General features: G+C 42.6%; 1 protein-coding gene across 1 annotated transcript in view; it reads right to left on the bottom strand.

Moving 5' to 3' along the window:
- The window catches only part of greb1 (growth regulating estrogen receptor binding 1), a 342458-nt gene that overhangs the window by 286569 nt on the left and 32667 nt on the right, over positions 1-23222 (bottom strand). The window contains exons 3-4 of the mRNA XM_041187420.1: positions 13853-14042; positions 10770-10858 (exon numbers count right to left, since the gene is read on the bottom strand). The gene's annotated coding sequence lies outside the window, so the exon portion shown is untranslated. The remainder of the gene's footprint in view (positions 1-10769; positions 10859-13852; positions 14043-23222) is intronic.

The following is a 23222-nucleotide window of genomic DNA, read 5'->3' as shown; positions in this document are numbered from 1 at the left end:
CTTTATACGTGGTGCAGTATTTTACCAACCCCTCAGTTTTGGTGTGATCCAATTCTCAATTAATAACCCCACGGCAAACTCAAGATAGGATGAAGTAAAAGGGTTAATTTATTTGCACACACTCAAATGTGAGAGGAGAGGCTGTAATATGTCCTCCTTTTCATTCATACAATAAAGGTGGGATAGCGAAGAGAAAGAGGCACTGGGCAAAGATCACAGACAAAATGAGAATTATTGTCTCACATGAGTCCAGAATCCAGAATCGAAGCCGAGTGGTGAATTCTTTCAGAGTCAGCAGGTTAAAGACATCTGCTGGGTAGTCCACTTTTCCAGTAGAAATGAATTCCATGATGAGGTGGGCCCGCAGGGATTAATTAATTTTGTAGGTGCTGGTATGGAATTTCAGTGGTTCCAGTGGAAAACAGTGTAGGTGGGGAACCAAGTATTCATAAACCTGGACACATCCCTTTTACTGCTGCTGCTTGCTAGATGAAAAATGGCAGTCTGTCCTTTTTAAGTTTCACAAGAGAATATTACAAGTTCTAGCAGATTGGCAAGGATGTCATGTAACGTGACTCCCATTTCTCCATCTTGGTTAGATAAAGGATGTACATTCCTTGTCTGGATTCTTGAGATGGTTAATGTTTCATCCATTAATAATTTTTTAAAAGAGATTTCAGAGTCCTTCGTCCTTGCAGACTGATTACCTCCGTTAGCCAGAGCCTGGCCTTGAAACGTAAATGGCCTTTGTACAATTCCCTGGGATTTGGTCTCTGCAGTCACAGGAGCATTAGCACCTCTTCAAAGATAAAGAGGTTGCTGCCATTCTGAAGGCCAGGAGTTCCTTTAGTGTGAGTCATAGCCAGACATAGCTTCAGTCATTTTAACACCTTTGTCCAGTGTCAAGAAATATAATCTTATTAATTAACCAGAATGTATAGATAATAAAAATATAGAGTGAGGTCTTAGCCCCCTGACAAGTCTAAGAATACTCTTTGCACATAAAGGCCCTCAAGCTATAAGTATTAAAAATCAGTGGATTTTGGATAGAGGGGGAATGGGGATAACATTGGACATATAAAAAAGGGGAACAAAATCTAATTACAGTGAAGTTATTCTTTGCTGTAAATGAAGGGGAATGTTTGTTCACAAAAATTAACAATTGATTTGAGAACTAACCCTCCTATCCCACAATCGTCCTTTGTTAAAATTTCTTTTATCTGTAATCTGAGTGGAAAAAGCCATAGGGCAGAACTTTGCCCTCATTGGGTAGGCTCGGCGGGAGGGGGGGGGGTGCATGGGCGGTTGAGGAGATGAACACCACCCATGACTGGGGCTGGACCACGATTTCACGCTGGCAGGCCAATTAAGGCGTTGTCACATGAGCAGGGACATGTTAGAAATTAGGATTTTTTTTTAAATTTCTTAATGACGGATCGAAGCCTCATCCCACCCCGGATGAGGCTTTGCGACAAATGCAAAGGCCAACTGGCCTTTTCACCTGCCCGCCAACTGTAAGGTTGGACAAGCAGTGAAAAATTTAGATCAGCTGGATTGTTAACAGCCTTAATAGGCCTTTTAATTGTCGGCAGGTGAGCCTCCAACTTCCGCACGCGCGCCAAGCGAAATATCACGCAAGTGCACGATGACCTCGGGACACTTGCCCAACCACTCAGCAAAAGTTTTGCCCATAAAGTCTGTGGTAATTTAGACTGCATTTGGTAAACTTCAGTAATCCACACTTTACATAATGTAATGCAAAAGCTGCAGAGAATTTGGAAAAGGATGTTAATTGAAATCTTACTATTTTGATATTTGCTTAGCTACTCTGGCATTGTTCTCTTCTGGAATAATTTTTGCAATAATTTTGTATTTGTGACAATAAAATTAGAATCTCAAAAATAAGGAACAAAGCCCCTTTGTAAGTAAGGGGGAAAATTACTGCAATAAGAACTGAATCTATTGGAAGCTGGCTAGTAAATTTAATGTTGGTAAATTTGAATGTGATAAGTTTGCGTAAAGCTAAGCTATCTCGCTTTGTGCACAGAGTTGCTTTATTACCCAACTTCATCACAGCTAGATGTAGCCTTTAAGTTATGTTCCTTTGGAAAGGCAAAAGCAGGAAGCAAAGAACAGGGCTATAAAACACTGCCTGGACATTTCTTTGATGTCTCCAGGCATCATCCTCACCAACTAGTCTGTGGAAACAAAAGACTGCTGATAGCCCATCTCAATCAGAACTATTATTCTCACCACCTTTGACATCCTAAGCCCTTGTACCATGACCTAAGCATTTAACACAAAGGCCACATTTCAGGACTGGTCAGTCAAGTCGAAAATTCCATTCAGCAGTAAGTCAGTGAGCCTGGGATTTTTCTCTTTTCTTTTTGTCAGCATATTTCTGGGTGCCAGCTGGGAATTAAGAACAGACTAGAGACTTGTTGGGAGTTCAATTTTTTTTTTTAAAGTTTCAACATAACTACCAGCAAGGAAATAAAAGTTTGTAATAATATGGCATTTCAACTTAGGCTAGTATAGTAAAAGTCATTCACAGGTTGGAAAATTAAAGTTGCTTCAATGTGATGGAGTACTGTACCAACAGGAGACACAGGTTCAGATGGACTATTCTGATCTCAGCAAGTCACAGTTAAGAGATGACTAGCCTCTCCGCAGCACCGCTTCAGACAGTATGACAAAAATCGGATGAAGAGTTATGCCGACCTGATGTTGCATGGCATTTAGCAGCAAATTAAACATAAGTTAAAGTCTAGGAGGAGGCCACACATTTTCCTGTGTGGCCTGTAACAAGTTGAGAAAAAAGGCAGAGATTTCAAACCATGAATTTCAACACAGTTAAAACGTACTTCCACATTTATTCACAAAACCAAGCAGTACCCAAATAAAGTCTACTGGTGGTAAAAACAAAAAAAACTGCGGATGCTGGAAATCCAAAACAAAAACAGAATTACCTGGAAAAACTCAGCAGGTCTGGCAGCATCGGCGGAGAAGAAAAGAGTTGACGTTTCGAGTCCTCATAAGGGTCACGAGGACTCGAAACGTCAACTCTTTTCTTCTCCGCCGATGCTGCCAGACCTGCTGAGTTTTTCCAGGTAATTCTGTTTTTCTACTGGTGGTATGCTGTTTTGCCAGGAATAGAGATGTTCGAAATATTTAAGTTCAAACAGAATGTTATTAACTGACAAATCACCACATTATTATAGGTGTCGTTACTTACAAGCATGGTATAATTGTTAAGGATCCAGTAAGCATATCCATGAGATTTCTCAAAGTGTCTTGTTTACATAAAAAGTTCTAAAAAGCAAATGTTTAACTTAGAAAAGGACAAAAAACAGAAATTAAGATGCATCAGATAATGAGATTTTGCAACTGGTTTTCAAAAGGGAATTGGATAAATATTCGGAACGGACAATCAGGAAAGAGCAGTGGAGAGGGGTTAATTGTATAGCTCTACCCAGCAAGCTGGCACAGGCACAATGGATCAAATGGCCCCTTCTGTGCTGTATTATTCTATGAAAGTTCTGAATTTTCCCAGTGCAGTAAAGCCATTATTATTTCCGCCATTTTCGTGGCCTTGAGCGCTGTGCCTTTAAACATGGGAAGTTTAGGTCTATGCTAATTGTTGGTTTAATTTGTGTTTAGCGAAGTCAAAAGTTCTTCGGAATTATAGTTAAACATTTTGGACTGTTTTATTCACTTTTAGGTGATTATTCTAGATAGAAAAAATTACATTTATATAGCACCCTTCACAGACCCAGGGCATCCCAGAGCACTTTGCAGCCAATGAAATACAGAAAGTGCAGTCACAGTTGTAATGAAGCAAACTTTACCTTTTTTTTTTTACCATAAATAGTGATTTACCACAAGTCTAACTCTCAAGTCTAAGCCAAAAATGATGGTGATTTTAGCAAAATTTTTAAATTGCCTTCATGTTAAATGATTTATGGGCTTTTTAGTATCACATATATGTGCTTAAACCCCAGAATAAGGTTGTCAGCACCACAAAAAAAGGATTTAATGGGCAGAATTGTCCCAAATTTGCACTAAGTGCAGTAGTGGGCGGGTGAAATGATATTTTACCCGTCGGCCGCAATGGCAGCATTTTACTCCGTATTGTCGTAATCCCGCTGCATTAACTATGCATTCCAAAGAAACACGCCATTTCCATGGCGGTGGGTTCTCATTTTCCCACCATGCCATCACCTCACTGCTTCAGCACGCCAGGCACCATATTTAAAGTCCAGCTGCGCACAAACCTCTCAGTGCTTCCAGCCCACGACTGCTGCAAAGAAGACATGACCCTGAAAGGCAAAAAGACTGCAGCCCCCAGGATCAATGAAGGGTCCTTGAGTGCCTTTTGGATGCAGTGGAGGCTCACCATGATGTCCTCCATCCCCACTCTGGCCGCAGGATGGGCAGCAATCTCACCAGTGCGGCTTGGGAGGCAATGGCAGTGGTGGTCAGCACCAACGCCCTGCAAAAGAGGACAGTCACCCAGTGCCGCAGAGGTTAAATGATCTCCTCTGTTCTGCCAGAGTAAGTCACTCTCCTTATCAATCTAAACTCACACACTCACAAACCCATCACACATCCACTGGGCCCTCACTCACTGCCTGTTCAAGGGACATCACCAATCACTCTCTCACACTCACCATCACTGTCCTCATCCCATCCATGGGGCCACCCATCGCCCACACATGTCAGGCATACCTATCATCTGGCCTGGCAGGCATCCTGCTTACATTTTCTCCATCTCTATTCATGCAAGACAAGCTGGTACACAACAAGAGGGAGAGGTCGTAGACCAGTGGTGGAATGCCTGAAATCAAAGCCCTCACGGCATTGAAAACATCCAGCAGGCCGGCAAGGATCTGGACTGCTCCTGTGCTGACAGTGAAGTCTGCGGTGCTCTAGCAAGTGAGGGTCTAGCAGTGAAACATCCACCAGACAACCATGCTATGAGTGATATGTCCTGTTTCACAGGCCACTGCCATGCACTAATTATTTCCCCTTGCTTCCGCAGGCACATCTGGGAAATATCCGACAGAGTCCACGACCCAGGGCCTCCAACCAGGTCCTGAAGAAACCTCTGAAGAGGAATCTGGAGGAACCCTTCTTGAAGGCCCGTCACAGCACTCACCCACCAGCACAGAGACACACATCTCAGTGGGACATATAGCTTTACAGTGGCCTTGGGATCACAATCTGGTGAGCATATCGCACTGTCTGATCTGCAACAGACGGCAGCAGTGACTTCCCAGGTATCCAGCACTTGGAGGACTGCTGCAGGCCAGAAATTTGCTGAGTCCGAGTCAAATGACGAGCCTCTGGACTCGGTCATGTCACAGTTGCTCGAGCTGCAAAGACGAGGTCAGGAACATCAGGAAGAGATGTTCGCTGCACTCCTTAGATTGCAAGGCACAATGGAGGAGTCCATCCACCTTCAGGCTGAAGTGATAGCGTTGGCATGCCAACGCACCAAGGTCAACACTGGTAGGATGGCAGCCGCCATGGAGACCTTGGTCCAGGACGTCGATGTGACCGACCAGTTCCCTAGACATGCGCAGTCTATGGCGATGCTGGTTCTTGGTCATCTACAGGAATGAAAAGTGACCCTGGGTCTAGCTGGTGCCAACCAGCAATGGCTCGCCGTAGCTCTTCAGCGACTTCTGTGGGAGCCCCAGCCACCCCTTCTTCCAGAGGGTACTGCTCCTCCCTCTGCACAGCCAGTCACTCTCATCTCAGTCACCTTTGCTCTCTGTAAGCCATGAGGCATGCAGGTAGGTCACCAGGCTTCATGATCCTGATGTGCTCCTCCTGCAGGATGAAAGAGGGGGATATGTGGGTTAGCCTGGGTGTACTAAGAACCTGTCTTAGTTAAGTCTAAAAGTGCCTTAATGCATCCTGGAGAGTGCTGGCCACCACTTGGATGGCCAGAGATTAGGGTGCTGCATGGCTGCCGAAATCCCGCCCACACCCACCCCACTCCACCTGACTGACTGGTGGCAGCTTTGCCCATTGGACTGCATGCTGTGCTCTCAGCCCAGACACAGGCATTCTCCTAACCCGCGCTGTTAGCTTGAACCATGGGAGAGACTGGTCCAAACCTGAATGATGACATTGCAATAGATAATTGTACCAACCTGTGGTACAATTGATAACAGCAGAGGTAAAATAACCACAGATGCTGTTAGACCTGCTGAGTTTTTCCAGGCATTTTTGTTTTTGTTCTAGATATCCAGCATCCACAGTATTTTGCTTTTGTGTTAGCCTTTAATCTTCTGTCTGACATAAATGAAACTCTCAGCTCAAGATGATTAATTTGAATTTATTTGTAATGTAGTTGCCTTCATTGCCATTTCTAAGATAATGATATGCATTGCATCAAAACTTAGGATTCTTGATTATTTGCTAACTTCTTTTTATCTATAAGGGCATCATCTGACCACTGTCTTCCATTCCTCAGTATGGTAGGTAATGAAAATTTCACTAAAATAATTTCACTAAGACATATGTCTTAGTTCTGATGAAGAGACATACGGACTCGAAATGTCAACTGTATCCCTCTCCACAGATGCTGTCAGACCTGCTGAGTTTTTCCAGAAGATTAAAGGCTGTTGTATGAAGATCATTTCTCACTAAAGGCTTTATCCGACAAAATTTCGGATGGATAATTGGTGTATAGATAATAGAGGTTCCACTACAGGCAGAGACGAACTAGATTGTTGTGCAAATGAGGATCAATTTGACTCAATTGATTGACTAGGGGTCAAAAGGTTGTGGTTTAAAGCCCTGCTTCAGAATATGAGTGCAAAAGTCAAAGCCAACATTTAAAGTGCAGTGCTGCATTGTCAGAGGTACTGTCCTTTGGATTAAATAGTAAACTAAGGGCAAGTCTGTCCATTCCAGTTGATACTAAAAGTACAGTGCCAGTTATTAAAGTCTCAAGTTATACTGGCCAGCATTTTCCCTCAATCGACATCATTGATAGTCCATTCCATCTCACTGCCATTTTCTGGGAGGCTGCTGTGTACAGAATCACTGCCACATTTATCTACATGTTATCTCATTGCAAATTACCATATAAACACCACGATGTTTTCAAGGGACATATAAAGGCAAGTTCTTTTTGCAAGTTGGGTGAGCTATAAAGGGGGAGAGGGGATCAGGAAATGGTGTCTGTGCTAAATTGAGTTTTCATACTATAATGACCTAATTTAAGACCTGGTCAGACTGACTTCAGAACCTATAAACAGGCAATACGTCTTGGCCTTGGTAACAAATTGTCAGCACAAAGGAAACGGGTTGCACAAGATGCTTTTTTCATTTATTTATGGAACATGTGGGTGTCGCTGGCTAGGCCAGCATTTATTGCCCATCCCTAATTGCCCTTGAGAAGGTAGTGGTGAGCTACCTTCTTGAACCGCTGTGGTGTAGGTACACCCACGGTGGTGTTAGGGAGGGAATTCCAGGATTTTGACCAAGCGACAGTGAAGAAACAGTGATATATTTCCAAGTCAGGGTGGTGGGTCACTTGGAGGGGAACTTCCGGGGGTGGTGTTCCCATGTATCCGCTGCCCTTGTCCTTCTTGATAGTGGCAGTCGTGATTTTGGGAGGTGATTCCTAAGGAACCTTGGTGAGTTTCTGCAGTGCATCTTGTAGATGTTACACACTGCTGCCACTGATCGTCGGTGGTGGACGGAGTGAATGTTTGTGGAAAGGGTGCCAATCAAGCAGGCTGCTTGGTCCCAGATTGTGTCAAGCTTCTTGAGTGTTTTTGGAGCTGCATTCATCTAGGCAAGTGGGGAGTATTCCATCACACTCTTGACTTGTGCCTTGTAGATAATAGTGGACAGGCTTTGGGGAGTCAGGAGGTGAGTTACTCGCCACAGGCCTCCTAGTCTCTGACCTGCTCTTGTAGCCACAGTATTGATATGGCTAGTCCAGTTCAGTTTCTGGTCAATGGTAACCCCCAGGTTTTTGATCGAGGGATTCAACAATGGTATTGCCATTGAATGTCTTGGGGCGATGGTTAGATTCTCTCTTGTTGGAATTGGTCATTGCCTTGCACTTGTGTGACGTGAATGTTACTTGCCAATTGTCAGTCCAGATCTGGGTATTATCCAGGTCTTGCTGCATTTGGACATGGACTACTTCAGTATATGAGGAGTCGCGAATGGTGCTGAACATTGTGCAAACATCAGCGAACATCTCCACTTCTGATCTTATGATGGAAGGAAGTTCATTGATGAAGCAGCTGAAGTTGGTTGGGCCTAGGATACAATCCTGAGGAACTCCTGCAGTGATGTCCTGGAACTGAGATGATTAACCTCCAACAACCACAACCATCTTCCTTTATGTTATATATTACTCCAACCAGTGGAGAGTTTTCCCCCTGATTCCCATTGACTCCAGTTTTGCTAGGGATCCTAGCTGCCATACTCTGTCAAATGCTGCCTTGATGTCAAGGGCAGTCACTCTTACCTCACCGCTGGATCTCAGCTCTTTTGTCCATGTTTGAACCAAGGCTGTAATGAGGTCAGGAACTGAATGATACTGTTGGAACCCAAACTGAGCACCAGTGAGCAGGTTATAGCTAAGCAAGTACCGCTGGATGACCAGTTATATCACTTTATTGATGATCGAGAGTAGACTGATGGGGTGGTAATTGGCCAGGTAGGATTTATCCAATTTTTTGTGCACAGGACATATCTGGGCAATTTTCCACATTCCCAGTGCCAGTGGTGTAGCTGTACTTGAACAGCTTGGCTAGGGGCGCAGCACATTCTGCAGCAGAAGTATTCAGTACTATTGCTGGAATATTGTTAGGGCCTATAGCTTTTGCAGTATCCAGTGCCTTCAGCCATTTCTTGATATCATGTGAGTGAATTGAAATGGCATCTGTGATGCTGGGGAGCTCTGGCGGAGACCAAGATTGATCATCCACTTGGCACCTCTGGCTGAAAATTGTTGCAAATGGTTCAGCCTTATCTTTTGCACTGATCATTGAGGATGGGGATATTTATGGAGCCTCCTCCTCCAGCGAGCTGTTTAAATGTCCACCACCATTCACAGCTGGATAAGGCAAGACTGCAGAGCTTAGATCTGATCTGTTGCTTATGGGATCGCTTAGCTCCGTCAATCACTTGCTGTTTATGCTGTTTGGCATGTGAGCAGTCCTGTGTTGTAGCTTCATTAGGTCGACACATTTTTTTTTAAGGTATGCCTGATGCTGCTCCTGGCATTCCCTCCTGCACTTTTTATTGAACCAAAGTTGATCCCCTGGCTTGGTGGTAATGGTAGAGTGGGAGATATGTCGGGCCTTGATGTTACAGATTGGGGTCGAGTACTGTTCTGCTGCTGCTGATGACCCACAGCACCTCGTGGATGCCCAGCCTTGAGTTGCTACATTTATTCAGAACCTATCCCATTTAGCAGTGGTAGTGCCACACAACACAATGGAGGGTATCCTCAATGTGAATACTGGACTTGGTCTCCACAAGGACTGCAGTGATCACTTCTACTGATACTGTCATGGACAGATACATCTGCAGCAGGCAGGTTGGTGAGGATGAGGTCGAGTATGTTTTTCCCTCTTGTTGGTTCCTTCACCACCTGCCGCAGACCCAGTCTAGCAGCTATGTCCTTTAGGACTTGGCCAACCCGTTCTGTGGTGGTGCTACCGAGCCACTCTTGGTGATGGACATTGAAGTCCCCCACCCAGAATACATTCTGCGCCCTTACCACCCTCAATGCTTCCTCCAATTGGTGTTCAAGATGGAAGAATACTGATTCATCAGCTGAGGGGGAGGGAAAAGTACATCAGCAGGAGATTTCCTTGCCCATGTTTGACCTGATGCCATGAGACTTCATGGGGGCCGGAATCAATGTTGAGAACTCACAGGGCAACTCCCTCCCGACTGTATACCACTGTGCCACCACCTCTGCTGGGCCTGTCCTGCTGGTGGGACAGGACATACCCAGTGATGGTGATGGTGGAGTCTGGGACATGAACTGCAAGGCAACAGTTGCTTCATTGACAGTATCTAAAACTCAATGATCAAAAGTAGAAATAATTCACCAAAGGAGAGGGAAATAAATTAATGAATTTAAAATAAAACTAAATCAATGTTCAATTTCTGAGAGGGTCCTTCCAATTATCTACCAAAAATTTAGTGGAAGATTCACAGAGATCAGAAAGAAATTGCATCCTCTGCGCTTACACCATTTCTCTGACATTTGTAAATATCTTCTGCCAAAGTTATAGTCAATTATCAGGAGTGTTTTGCTTTATGCGAGTGGACCAAAATAACTAAATATTTACTTCCAACTGTGACTGAGAGTGAAGAGAGAATGCAGGCTCTCTTTATTTAGGAAAATGAAATATATGTCCAGAGCTCTTGTTAAATAAAACTGAATTCTGTCTGAACAGCTAAATTTGGAAGATGCTGCATTTATTACTAGTTGAGGGAAGACTTTCATGTTCTAAGTTGGTTCAGTCTGACTGGACCCATTGCCAAATAGGATACAGAGGTTCCTTGATCGTTTCAAAATGACACCGCACATTAAGTAAAAAGAGAGTATGGGAAGAAGCAAGAAAACTCAGGATTAGTTTATCAATCCTTTTTTTAATGAACTGCATCAGTCATCTACTGAAATGTGTTCTGAAGATGCCAACAGTGTACTTGACTTTGATAAGACAGGTTCTCATGAAGACTGTTAGAATTCAATATGCAGTGGTTAACTGTACCTTCTGAATCATGCACTTGCAGCATTGGGCATGACCCTGGGAATATTTTGTCCTTGTCCTCTTTGGACAAACCACTTGCTGCCTTCTGCCTGAATTTGAAAAAAAAAGTAGATTGAAAACAGATCCTGTATGTATGGTTGGGAAGAAAAAATGTTTTCATAACATTGGCACAAACTGCAAGTGTCATTATCTTATCTACAGGAATATTCCACACACTGCTTTTTATAAGCATGTTTATACGCCGGGCATTAGGAATCAATACCGGATCCAAGCTCTGACTTGAGAACCAGTCAGGAGATAATTAATGAAACGCTGCACATTTACACCAATAGCAAGAGGAAGAATTCTTCCAGTGGTTGGGGTGAGGTAGGTATGGCAAACAAAGCTGCAGATGGAAAGCTCCCCATCCAGTAAACTGAAGTAAATTGAACCAAAAGTACAAAATCATTTTAATCTGAACTCAAGAGATTTTTGAATTGCTCCAAGTTATCTTCCTGCTTCGTGCAGCAGAGGCATTCCTGGGGCTGAGCCTAAGAGCAGAGGCGTTCTTTCACTGGCAATGACACAGACCAGTGAGAGCAGCAAGGGTAGATCTGCATAACATGTAGCCTGCTTGCAATAGCTTTCTTTATTATACAAGACAGGCCCTCAAGAATAGTTACATTATGTTTTCCGTCAAAATTACCTCAGGTAGAGTTCAGCGGTTCATGGTTTACTCCGATATCTTATAAGGTTCACCGTTAAAAGCTTCCCTGCTTTTTAATGCTGTCAATTCTTTTTCATCACCAGGTGATTGAAAGAAGGTGGGGGGCGAGGCTTACAAAAAGCAGGTCTTTGCACACAGTGAATGGCCAGTGCTGCTATTAATCCCGTTGTATCCTGCTCCAAAATGTCACTTAGATTCAGAAAGGAGAAAGCTGTAAGCTGCATTCTGCGAACAATGCACAGAGTGATATGGGTGGATTCCAGGAATGGCTATGTGCTACATGATTGAGCAAGATGGCAGTTAAGCAGGTTTTGAAAAAAAATGATTGATTTTCCCCATCAGAGCAAATTGTTTTACTGATAGCTGTTTGTTGACAATTAACTCTTTATTGATAGTTTCTGTACCTCTTTGATAATCTGGAACTCCGGGATTAGTATTTTCATTCTTATTTGCTACTTGTTAATGGTTCCTTACTTAGTCATAGAGGTCTACAGCACAGAAAAAGGCCCTTCGGCGCATCAAGTCTGTGCCAGTCAAACAAGTACCTAACTATTCTAATCCCATTTTCCAGCACTAGGCCAATAGCCTTGTATGCCATGGCATCGCAAGTGCACATCCAAATACTTCTTAAGTGTTATGAGGGTTTCTGCCTCTACCACCCTTTCAGACTGTGAGTTCCAGATTCCCACCACCCTCTGGGTGTTTGATTGCAATTATTTTTATGAATATGATGATTCGGTTAAACACATTTACACATACTGAGTATGTGTGACACTTCTCATTGTGTTAGAAGCATACATTCTGTTTGCTTTGGCATTAAATTTTCAGAAACCCCGGAGAAACAGGCGAACAACGGTGGAAGCTAATGACAGTGGCCTCTGCTTCAATCCCTAGTCACATAGCTTAACCTTTGGTGTAAAAACTTCCACCTGCTCTCTATCCTAAATTTCTTAATATTTTATCTTTTATACATATCCACGGTGACCTGTTAATCAATTTTAGCAGTCTGCATCTATCCACCCTGTTCCACCTCTTCATGATTTTAAATACACCTATCCAATCACTTCATAACTGCCTCTGTTCTAAAGAAAGCAGCCCCAATTTGTTGGGTTGTCCTTTGTATTTGTATTTCCACACATCTGTATCTGTGTTGCATCCCTTCCATTGTCTCAACATCGTTCACAGTGTGGAGTCCAAAATTGCTCATAGTACTCCAGCTGTGCTCTTGCCAAAGTTTTATACAGATTCACCATTACATTTCCAACTGTTATATTCTATATCCCTTGCTATAACACTCAATATGCTACTAGTTTTCTAGTTGCCCTTGAACTGAGTGGTTTGCTAGGTTATTGCAGAGTGCAGTTAAGTGTCAACCACATTGCTGAGGATCTGGAGTAACCTGAAGGGCATTAGTGAATCTGATGATTTTTAACAACAATCGACAATAGTTTCATGGTCATCATTGCTGAGACTAGTTTTTTTATACTCCAGATTTATTAATTGAATTTAAATTCCACCAGCTGCCCTGGTGGGATTTGAACTCGAGTCCCCAGAATGTTAGCCTGGGCCTCTAGATTACTAGTCCAGTGACATTACTAGTATGCCACCATCTCCCCAAATGAGATGCTGTTGGAGCTATAGCTGATGATGTCCTCTCATGGCAAGATTGAGGCAGCCTCAGGACCATACAATGAGATAACAGGGGCTTTTGATAAAATATTTCATCCCCAAATAGAATTTGGTTCTGAAAAAAGCAAAATTCAATCAGAAGAGCAAAGGCCAGGGGAATCCATTGATTCCTTCATGACTGATTTATATTGGTTGGAAAGTGCTTGCAGTTACAGAGCCTTAAAACCCAAATTAATTAGAGATCTCATTGTAGTTGACGTGCTTGATGCTGTGCTGTCCAATTTCTTACAATCCATAGAGGATCTGGCCTTAAAAAAGGCCAACAGATCGCGAGGCTGGCCAAGTTGCGATCCCAAAATCAGAGTGTAATTCGGGGTGATGTCAAGGCTCCAGGGGGGTTGGTCCAGTGCCTAGGCCCAAAGTCAAGAGACCCAACCACCTAAAAGCCCATGAAAAAGCCCGTTAAAACCATCGAGGGGCAGGTAGAACTCTTCCATCTATGTTCACGTGCTCCTCATGCAGCGCCAACAGACAACACTGCTACAAAGACTGCCCAGCAGGGGAGCTGAGTGCTTTGTTTGTAGCAGGACCGGTCATTTTAAACAGTTTTGTAAATCTAAAAAAGCATTCAAGGGAAGAAAGCCAAAAAGTGTTCCCAACCATTTTGAGGTCCAAGAAATAGGAGATATACCTTTCCAATCTGATAACTTCCTATGAGAGATCAAAGAAACCAATAAACTGTTCTCACCTGCGAAGTTGGGACCCAAGGCTACAGAACGGAATTTAAACTCGACACCGGTGCAGGAACCTCAGTCTTCTTGGACAGATTGGAATAGCTTCCAAAGTGGCTTAAAGAAGTCAAAATCCAACCATCCAATTCAAAATTACAGGGGCCTGGATGTATGAATCTCCAAGTGTAGGGTCAGTTCACCACCACCCTTAGGCATAAAGAAAAAGAAATTAACAAAACCCTTCATATTTTACAGAATGAGGCAATTTCTTACTCGGCAGGTCAGCATGGTTAAGATTAGGCCGGGATTTTCCAGTCCCACCAGCAGCAGGCATTGTCACAGGTGGGATGGGAAAATTTGGAGAGCGACAAAAGTCAATTGATTTTGGCCGCTCTCCAAATTTTCCCATCCTGCCCATGATGATGCCCGCTGCTGGCAGGACGAAAAAATCCCAGCCTTGCTCTTATATAGAAACTCGACAAGGAGTCAGTAGAAGACAGTGAAGTAACACTCCAGGAAGAATTCCCAAAGTTGGTGAGAGGACCCAACAAATTTCGAATCAGATGTTTTATGCTGTTGACAAGGGAGCGGTGGAGCAGATGCAGCAAAACAGAAGGTCAGGGAAATGGCTAGAGGTAAAATGACAAAGATGTCATGGACACAAGACAAAAGGAGGGGTAATGATAGTGTATAAGACTAAAGGTGTTAAAAGTGGCATAAAGATCAGATAGCAGAATGTGTTCATGGCAAAACAAGGGTCAGCACTTCCTGAAAGCAAAACTTGAGAAAGTAGACGGTCACTTGTGAGGAGCTGGGATGGATTAAAAAAATCAAAATGGAGGACGGAGTTCATGGTCTGAAGCTGTTGAACTCAATGTTAAGTCCAGATGGCTGTAAAGTGCCTATCGGAAGATGAGATGCTGTTCCTCCAGTATTTTGCCTTTATCCCATTTTATGTGCCCTCCACCTCCACCCCCACCCCCAGCAGGAAACACGCCAGTCAGGGCATGTAAAATTCAGCCCCAAGTTAGCAAAACAAGTGCAGGCTCAGTCGGAACAGCTACTTGATGTAATGATATAAAGCTCTTCTAACGCTTCCAATGTACCTATGGCACACGCGTGCTAGGGCCCTTCACTGCATGAAACAAGCCAGCACCATTTCAGGGGGTCAGAGCTGCCACTGAGCTGGCACCAGTGGTTCAATGGAAGTCAATTTTGTGGCCAGAGAGCTGAAAAGATATGTGAAGAGCTAAAATTTTAAAAAAAAGAGTCTTCATTCAAAATATTGGCTTTTCTGGTCCTTTCATATACTAACAGACCCGCTTCATATTCCCAGCGTACCTGTTTTACCTGAACCGCTTTGGCACTAACACAAGCATATTTTAGGATGTCGGAACGAGAAAGCAATGTGGAAATGTGAATGGTGTAAAAATAAGTTTTTCCTTTGATTTCTCTTCCAAGTCTCTGATACATGCAGAGCTGTGAATTGGAACATCTGAATAAGAACATTTGATCCGCAGTGTTTAAGTTAGACTGCTGCAGTTCTTCTCCTCTGGCTGCCATGATTCACTTTGTTCCTCAGAGAGTGAACTTTTTCAGATTGCTCAAATGTAAGAAAATGTTAGTAATTTAAGTGTGGATAATGTAAAATTTGCATCATTGTGCTTTATACTAGTCATAGCCACAATGTGGGCGGGATTCCTTTGCCCTGACACCGGCAGGCATCGTCGCGGGCAGGACAGGAAATTTTGGGGAGCCGTTTTAAAGTCAAAGGCTCTCCAAAATTTCCTATGCCACCCGCAACAATACCCGCCGCTGTCAGGGCTGGAAAATCCCACCCTGTGTTTCTATTTAATTTTTGTTTTAAATGGAGTTGAAAAAATGAGAATCATACTCAAATCTGCAATACATCAAAGATCTTATATCTGCTCACATTTCTTGTCTACACCATTAGTTTTTCTATTATTGCATTTTCATCATACTATGATAGGGACAAAGGCGACACCACCATTGAGTCCACACTTATAATGAGCGTTGCTCATGTAAGTTGAGCACTCTGATTATACCACCTGGCTCCTGATAGGTTTCTGATGTACATCCTCAGAGAGCCTCTCTGAAAAATTACTCAGCCTTTGGGCTTCATCTTCTATTCACATCAAGTAAATTTTGGATTCAGATAAGTTTTATATTTTTAAATGTTGTCTCAAAATATGAAGTTTTTAATATCAACATGTAATCTCCCATTCTACACCTTAAATGTGAACTGCATGTTTTTTTCTCTCATGACCTTTTCTCATTGAGTAATGAAACACCTAGCCATCATTTATGCTGGAGTATAAGTAGCCTACACAATTCATTTAGCGAAATAAGCTAATCTATTGAAAAATTCTGAAAAATAAATTGTAAGTTCTTGCTGTCACGGGCTGGAATGAAAGCCCACCATCTCCCGGTACATCAGATGAACAACCACCCCAATATTATCCCTCATTCTGGCGCATGCCGCCAAATTAGCTCACCTAGAATAGATCTGCATTTGATATTGTACGTAACATGATAAAGGAAATCAACTGGTGGGAAAATAATAAGGGCAGAATGTACAGCTTTAAAGAAGGAACTGAATTGCATCTAAATGCCCTGATCAAACTATTTCTCACCCATTTCACCAGAAGACTAAAATTATAACAGAAAATGCTAGAAATACTCAGCAGGTCTGGTAGCATCTGCAGACAGAGAAACAGAGTTAATGTGACATTTCACCTGAAGACTACATTTGTTTGGACTTGACTGACTGTGTACAATATCATGAGACTGACTAAGACAACCAGATTAGTGCAATCACACTCACATCAGAACCTAACTTCTATTGTCATGTTTTTGGGACATCTTCTTCATAAGTTCTTTTGATGACATTTATGGTGGAAACGGCCCATGTAAAACTGTCAAGCTGTAATTACAATCCATGCCAGCATCTCAATTTTGCATCTCAAAGCTTGTACTGTAAATAAATCCGAATGCTTCAGCCAACTCAGCTCCTTTGCTTGCTAAATTATAAGAATTATTAACTTCACTCATCCCAGCAGCACTGGAAGCTACTGCGGACGGGACTGGGACTGCAAGCAGTCCCCATTGTCAAAGTCCTGAGAGTGCAGGAACAGATAAGTTTTGGGGGTCTCATGGGAGGGAGGAGAGGTGAGGCATGGGGGTTTGGGCAGAGGAGGATCGAGGAGAGGCTGAGGGGCAAGGATGCACCCACAGGGGCCAGACCTTTTGTGGGGCACCCAATATTAAAAGGAGGCTGTTGATGGAGGTGCTCCCCTCCAGCGTCCCACTTGAGGCCTGAGCCTTTTCGGGCTACCCCCCTGCTCTTGAACTCTTCCCGCCAGCCTGAAAGTTAGGCTGATTGGGAAACAGTTCTTAAGTGGTCATCAATTGGGCAAGGGCGAGAGGACCAGCCTCGGCCTCAAACATCGCACTGTAAAATTGCAGAGAGGTTGGACAGGCAAGAATCAGTGGGAACACTAACCCAAAAATTTTACAGCCATTCCCCCACCTACAGCGGGGGAACGTAAAATTCTGCCCCATGGGTTACATGTGTTTGCTTGTTAGCAACTATATAGAGCATAAATTCAGAGGCTACAAGGTCAACCTCACTACCTCAATTAAATAGGATGTAGCATCAGCGCCAAATTGTTAGTCCTTCTCATCTCTAACCTACAACTAGCGAGGCTCTGCATCAGAAACAGGTAACTCAAATTCTGCCCATATGTTGAAATTCTCTCTCTTAATCCAGCATCAGTTAAAATTCAAAAAGATTACAGTTGAAATCTATGAAACACATTCAAGAAGCAATCCTTTTCTCATTGCACAGTTGGTAGATTACCATTTTCATTTTCCTCCAAGTTGATATTAAACTAGAAGTTCACAACAAAGCAAAACTCCCAGGGGTATAACTTCATCTTGAGTATTAGTGCAAAAGGGGCGAGAGGGAATTAGCCATCCATTTTGTATTCCATCTTTCTTTTCAGTTGCAAAGTATTTCCATAAATGTTCACAAGATGTTACAAAAAGAACTGAGACTGTAACTATAGCAAAAATACCCTCAATAATATAGAAAAATTTTGTTGCTCTATTGAAGAGTTGTAAATAAAATTAGATCTTTTCAAGACTAAATGCATGGGGTTGCGTAAAGAATTTTATTTTATATGGCAACTTGTGATCTACCAGGATCCAAACATTTTCCAGTGAATTGCAAGTCACTGATTTTAATGTGTTATTTATTGTTTACAGCAAGGCCCCTAAGAGATAAGTGACCATGTTTTTCAAAAAATGGTGTTGTCTGAGGGAGGAAACCTGGCTAAGACAAAGAGAACTCATTCATTCATTTCTGCCAACTCCAGCATGATGCCACCACCAAACACATCTTCCCTTCACCCCTGCTGTCGGCATTCCTTGGGGACCGTTCCCCCTGGGATACCCTGGTCCACTCCTCCATCACCCCCTACACCTCAACCTCCTCCCACGGCACCATCCCATGCGATTGCAGAAGGTGCAACACCTGCCCCTTTATTTCCCCCCTCCTCACCGTCCAAGAGCCCAAACACCCCTTTCAAGTGAAGCAGCATCTCACTAGCACTTCCCTCAATTTAGTCTACTGCATTCGCTGCTCCCAATGCGGTCTCCTCTACATTGGAGAGACCAAACGCAGACTGGGTGACTGCTTTGCGGAACACCTTCGGTCTGTCCGCAAGCATGACTCAGACCTTACTGTCACTTGCCATTTCAACACTCCACCCTGCTCTCATGCCCACATATCCATCCTTGGCCAGCTGCAATGTTCCAGTGAAGCTCAACGCAAACTGGAGGAACAGCACCTCTTCTTCTGATTAGGCACTTTACAGCCTTCCGGACTGAATATTGAGTTCAACAACTTCAGATCATGAACTCTCTCCTCCATCCTCACCCCATTTTTGATAATAATTATTCTATTTTTTTTAGATATATATTTTTCTTTTCCCACCTATTTCTATTATTATTTTTTAAATTTATTTCCATCCATTGTTTTATCCCTACCTTTTAGACTATTTCAATCCCTGCCCCCCACCCCACCCCATCCCCACTAGGGCCATCTGTCACTTGCTTATCCTGCTTTCTACCCTTAGTGTCACTATTAGCACATCCTTTAGGTAATATCACCACTGTCAACACCCCTCTGTCCATTTGTTTATGACAGCTTTGGCAATCTCTCCTTTGCCTCCACCTATCACTGGCCCTCTATCCAGCTCCACCTATCCCACCTATCCCCCCCGCTTAAACAGCTTATATTTCACCACAATTCTTATTCCTCTTTAGTTCTGATGAAGAGTCATACGGACTCGAAACGTTAACTCTGTCTTCCTCTCCGCAGATGCCTTCAGGCCTGCTGAGTTATTCCAGCAATTTTTGTTTTTGTTTCATTCATCCATTCCTTTGTCACCTGCAGACTCAGCTGTGCAAACCTTGTCCTGGCAAGATTCCAATTGGTCCATCCCCATAAACTTCAGCTCACCCAAAATTCTGCTGCCTGTTTCCTAACCCACTCACCCATCATTCTACCCTTGAAGACATATTTTTTCCCTCACGTCACCCGGCACCTGAGTTTAAAATGATCACTGCGTTTAAATCTCTTCATGGCTTTGTCCTTCTCTTTCTCTAATTTCCTCCAGTCCTATAATCTCCATCCCCGAACTCTTCTTGTTCTGCTTGTTCTAACTCTGATCCTCAATAATCTCCCATCTCAGCCTAATCAGTGGCAGCCATACCTTCAGCCATCTAGGCCATATGCTTTGAAACCTTTTGCCTCCCCAGCTCCCCTTCTTCCTTAAACTCCAGCTTCTTGATCAAATTTTTGATCACCACCACCACCACCTCACCCCTCCCAAAATCTCCATCTTTGTCTGGACATCCATTCTCATCCAACATCCCAGGGGGTTACCACTGACCAGAAACTAAACTGAACCAGCCATACAAATACTATGGCCATAAGAACAGGTCAGAGGCTCGGAATTCTTCAGAAGGTAACCCACCTCCCGATTCTCCAAAGCCTGTCCACCATTTACAAGGCACAAGTCAGGAGTGTGATGGAATACTAAGATAAAAACAAAATACTGCGGACGCTGGAAATCTGAAACAAAAACAGAAAATGCTGGAAAAAATCAGCATGTCTAGCAGCATCTATGGAGAGAGAAACAGAGTTAACTTTTCAAGTCTGTATGACCCTTGTTCAGATGGAAAACTCTCCTGGATCCTGCCTGGATGAGTGCAGCTCCAATAGCACACAAGCAGTTCAACACCATCAAGGACAAAGCAGCCCACTTGAATGGCACCCCATCCACCACCTTCAACATTCACTCCCTCCACCACTGATGTACATTGACAGTAGAGTATATCATCTACATGATGCACTGCAGCAACTCATCAAGGCTCCTTCAACAACACCTTCCAAACCCACAACCTCTACCACCTAGAAGGGCAAAGACAGCAGATACATGGGAACACCATGCAAGTTCCCCTCCAAGCCACTCACCATCATGACTTGGAAATACATCGCCGTTCCTTCACTGTCACTGGGTCAAAATCCTGGATCTCCCTCCCTAACAGCACTGTGGGTGTACCTACGCCACATGGACTACAGTGGTTCAAGAAAGCAGCTCACCATCACCTTTCCAAGGGAAACTAGGGATGGGCAATAAATGCTGGCCCAGCCAGCAACACCCACATCCCATGAACGAATAAAGAAAAATGCCTTGGTGTAGCACCTTAAGATGGTTTTCTACATCCAAATTGTTTTTGTGATAGGCACCAATAAATACTGAAAAAAAAAATATTTTTCAGGACTGGTACCAAATGTTCTTCCTCAGGCAAAGTGTGATCAACACTTGGCATGGACACCCAGGTGGAGAAAAAGATGCAAAAATCCTAGAAACATTTCAAAACAAATTGGATGCTGCAATGGAGGGGGATGGATTTGAGAATCATTCTGCATGAATTAACTAATGGGTCAAATGGTCTTGCTCCTTTCATCCTTGGACTTTGTGAGCTGAGTGGTATCTTGGATACATTAAATGGAATGACCACATAGCACTTAGTTTGTCCATCAAAATTCGGCAAAGTCCCCTAAATTATCACAAATTGAGGCTGTAGTTATGAATACCAATCATAGGCTTCATTTGGATGCATTTGCAGAGCTTCACTGCTGAGCACAAAAATGAATCAGTGACAGGCAACTTACTAGAGATCGTTTAACAACATTTGTTTGAGTGCAGTTAGAAGTCAAACCCGCTGACCTAACTCCTGAATCACTTTTACAATGGTGCACCCCATTTGTCTTCATTGGCACCAGAGTGTTTGTATAATTGCAGCCTAACAATACAAGCAGGCATGAATTGTTCTTTGAATTAGTATTTCAACATATGCTGGCATTGCTCAAAATGTATTACTCAGATTTCGAATTAGACTTGTAACATTAATTGTGCACCCAAATGTCTATGCCTACTTAACAGATCTTTGTTATTTTGGGAAACTTTGTAAGACCTGGGACAGACGGATGACTCATGAGTTGTTCTTTGTAGTTGTTAAGCACATCCGATAATATGAGCTGCGACAAAATTCTGCTTTTACTATTGCAAGGAAATAAAATTTCCACATTAATTTGCTGAATCAAACATGCTGAACTCAAGTTACACTGGAAATAAGTTAGCCCAAAGTACCACACAAGTAAACTGGCTGGCCAAACTGGCATGCAAAATTTACTTTTAAATTCCATTATCTGAACAAAATACCCTGAATCTCACAAGCTAAAAAAATGTCCATCATTGCCCAGCCTAGCTATTACCTTCTGTAGCCAGCTTACATTTCTGTACAAAAGTTTCTCTACGCCCCACTTTATGGTCACTGCTGGATGTTTGAACTGGTCAAATTACCTTGACATTTAACTTTTAAGAAGAAACCATGTCTGAATAAATGAAACCTTTGAGGTTCCGAAGCCTACTGAATCTGACACTCATTGTCATTAATACTCAAGGAAACACAAATAATTTCAAGCATGAACCTTCCCAATATTATCACAACTACCTCAAACTGACATGCTGCCATATGTCAGATGTGAAGCTGCCAGAATCACCGGATTTAGACTTACCGCTGTTGATTCTACCTCCAACTGTCAACCCAGGTTAAAATTTTGACATGTATGCACTCTCAGTCAAATTGGCATTCGAACACCCTGGGTGATAATTCAATGCTACTGTGCCGATATTACTGCATCTCCACATTCTCAAAATATTTTGCCACTTTGTATATTATTTTGAAATCTAAAAGTTGTATTGCACATCTAAAATCTCAGATGAATTACCTCTATTTGCGAGTGAAATGTTACATAAAACACAAATAGTGTCAACAGAGTCCTTTAGGATAAAAGCTAGTCACAATTTCAACTCATTTTATCTCAATTCTATGATCTACCTGGGCCAAAAATACAGGCAGCCTGCACTCAATCTGCCAATCATGCTTCACTGCATTGACAACTAAAAGTTGTGGAAATGTGTCTAAAACTTCTCTCCTTTTGACCATCTACCATTTCACCCAGGTTTCAACCATTGTGTAAACAGAAAACTGATTAGAGATAATGTTTACCCAAAGAACACATGTAACATCATAAGACACACACATCTTAATTGCTTAGTCACAAAGTGGTCATCTTTATATAAACTCATGAAATGAGAAATGAAGCTAGTGCAAGAAATGCAAACCTTTTCAGAATCTGTAGTACAGCAACTGTAAATTAAATGAACAATTGAAAGACCAACAAGTAACATTCATACCCAGAATAGAATTGCTCAAGCCCAAGATGGTCCATTTTTGTACAAATGATTTTTCTGGCTAAATTTATGATCCATGAGACAGAGTATTGCGCCCATAGTAAAACTCATTTTGTAACAGCTACTTTCTAAGTGTCAGGATGCAAGGGAGAACAATAATGAAAAAAGAAATTCTATTTATTTCATGCCTTTTCAGGTCTATTAGGAACTTAGAAAATGCTTTGTATCCAACAGGTTCCTTGGAAATGCAGTGACTATTAAATAGGCAAAAACAGCAAGCATTTTGTGCACAAGTTGATCTCAAAGCATAATAAGATAAATGACCAATATCATGGACAGAGAGAATGACCATTGCTATGAACTGGGAGAGGTGTGGGATAATTTTCCCCTTTTTCTCACCTCTCAGCTGACTGCAACAAGATATATTTTTGAGGAGTGTTTTAACCCTTTTGAATGCTGTGACTTTAAAGAACAGACACGAACAGGCTTTCTTGTAAGCTTAAATCAAAAGAAAAGATGAATGTTTATTTTCACA

The sequence above is a fragment of the Carcharodon carcharias genome, chromosome 5 (assembly GCF_017639515.1).
Source record: "Carcharodon carcharias isolate sCarCar2 chromosome 5, sCarCar2.pri, whole genome shotgun sequence".
Taxonomy (NCBI): domain Eukaryota; kingdom Metazoa; phylum Chordata; class Chondrichthyes; order Lamniformes; family Lamnidae; genus Carcharodon; species Carcharodon carcharias.
This window is presented reverse-complemented; position numbering and strand designations above follow the sequence as displayed.